Here is a 2,744-nt window from a genome sequence, read left to right as displayed (position 1 = left end):
CCAAGACCAAATTATCAGCAGGGTTGGTTTATTCTGAAGACTCTCTCCGTGGCTTGTAGATAATTGTCTTCTCCCTGTGTCTTTACACGGTTTTTCCTCTGTGGTCTGTGTCCTAATTTCCTCATCTCATAAGGATCAATCATATTAGATTAGGGTCCACACTCATAACCTCATTTCAGCTTAATGATCTTTTAAAAGATCCTATCTCAAACTACAGTCACATCCTGAACTACCAGGATTTAGGACCTCAACATATGAATTTTGTGGGAAAATGCAATTCTGTCTATAATACCAAATAACCAAAGTTAACATCATCAGTAATAAAGCATTTTTGAAAAGTTGAGGTATAATTTACATATATTTTTACATCTTTTAGTGTATAACTCTTCATTTTTATAATTTCTAGCATTCGTTTTTCTGTAAATTTAAAATGTTGTCTGCTATGATACTCCTTCTGCATGAAAAAATTCACTTAATATTTCTTATTATACAATTCAACTGGTAATTTCTTTTCTCATTTTCTGTTTGCCTGAAAAAACTCTTCTTTCCCTTTTATTTTTGAAAGGTATTTTCACCTGGTGTAAAGTCCTATGTTGACCATTTTCTTTTTAAATTTTTTTGCAGCACTTTAAGGACATCAGTCAACTTGCATAATTGCTGACTTCACCTGGTGTAAAGTCCTATGTTGACCATTTTCTTTTTAAATTTTTTTGCAGCACTTTAAAGACATCAGTCAACTTGCATAATTGCTGACAAAAAAAAAATCTGTTCTAATTCTTATCTTTGTCCCACTGTATGTTATATGCTTTTTTCCCCCTTCTTCTGCCTCCCTTAAAGATCTTCTCTTTGATTTTTCAGCACTTTGACTATATTGCACCTAGGGTTTTTTGTGTTTGTTTCCTGTGTTTTTGATAGTGTTAGTGTTCTCTGAACTTCTTGAATCTGTGCTTTGATGTATGTCATTTTTTGAAAATTCTCAGTTGTTATCCTTTGAAATTTTTTTCTGTTTTCTCTTTTTTTCTTCTGAGAGTCTAATCTATGTATATCGGACCATTTAATACTGTCCCACAGCTCTTAAATGTGTTCTTTCTTTCTCTCTTTCTCTTTCTCTCTCTCTCTCTCTCTCTCTCTCTCTCAGATTTTTTTTTAATGTTTCAGTTTAGCTAATTTCTACTAAACTATCTGATTCCCCAGCTGCACCTAGGGTACTGATAAGCCCATAGAAGGCTTATTTACCTTACTGTTTTTAAATTAATATTATTTTTACTGCTTCCATTTGATTTCTTCTTATAGAATCCTTTTTTGAAAAAAATTTTTCTCGTTTTCTTTTTTATCATAACATAGTTGATTGTACATATCTGTGGGGTACAGAGTTGAATATCTACACCTGTGTGCATTATGTGATGCTTAAGTCAGGATAATTGGTATATTCAACATTATACATTGGGATCATTTTTCATGGCCCTTTACCAATTCCTCCATTATCTCCTTTTCCCCTCCCCCTTTCTCACCTTCGGTAACCTTAATTCTGTTCTCTCCTTTTGAAAGTTCAATGTGTTATTGTGATGATTGTATCTTCCTTTCTTTCTTATTTATTTGTTTATGTTTTTAGCTCCCACTTATGAGTGAGGACATGTGGTATTTCTCTTTATGTACCTCGCTTACTTCACTTAACATAATTTTCTCTAAGTTCATCTGCATTGCTGCAAATAGCACTATTTTATTCTTTTTAATGATAGAGAAGTATTCCATTGTGTAAATATACCACATTTCTCTTATCCAGTCATCAGATGATGGACATTTAGGTCAGTTCCAACACTTGGCTGTTGTAAATAGAGCTGTGATAAACATGGGAGTGTGGGTATCCCTTCAACATGATGATTTCCATTCCTTTGGGTATATACCCAGCAGTGGAATTGCTAATTCATATGGCAGTTCTATCTGTAGTTGTTTGAGGAACCTCAATACCATTTTCCATAACAGCCACACCAATTTATAGTCCCATTAACAGTGTGGGAGGGTTCCCCTTTCTGAACATCCTTTGCCAGCATTTATTACTCTCTGTCTTTTTGATAATAGCCAGTCTAACTGGCATTAGGTGATATCTCAATGTGGTTTTGATTTGCATTTCCCTGATACTGAGTGATAGTGAGCATTTTTTCACGTGTCTGTCATCTTCCTTTGAGAAATGCCTATTCATCTCCTTGGCCCATTTTTTAATTGGATTATTTGTTTTTTATTGTTATGCTGTTTGAGTTCCTTGTACATTCTGGATATTAATCCTTTGTTGGGTGAACAGTTCTCAAATATTTTCTTCCAAGCTGTAGATTGTCTCTTTGCTCTGCTACTTGTTTCTTTTGCTCTGCAGAAGATCTTTAGTTTGATGTTATTCCATTTGTTTATTTTTCCTTTTGTTCCCTGTGCTTTTGGGGTCATGTTAATAAAGTCTTTGCCCAGTCCTACTTTCTGAAGTTTTTCCCCTATGTTTTCTTTTAGGAGTTTTATAGTTTCAGGTCTTATATTTAAGTCTTTAAACTATTTTGAGTTGATTTTGGTATGGGGTGAGAAGTACAGGTCTAGTTTCATTCTTCTACATATGGAGGTCCAATTTTCCCAGCACTATTTATTGAAGACGCAGTCTTTTCCACAATGTATACCCTTGATGCCTTTGTCAAAGATCAGCTGGCTGTAAGTACATTGATTGATTTCTGGGTTCTCTATTCTGTTTCATTGGCCCAAGTGTC

Source organism: Galeopterus variegatus, unplaced genomic scaffold (assembly GCF_000696425.1).
Source record: "Galeopterus variegatus unplaced genomic scaffold, G_variegatus-3.0.2 Scaffold6101, whole genome shotgun sequence".
NCBI lineage: Eukaryota > Metazoa > Chordata > Mammalia > Dermoptera > Cynocephalidae > Galeopterus > Galeopterus variegatus.
This window is presented reverse-complemented; position numbering follows the sequence as displayed.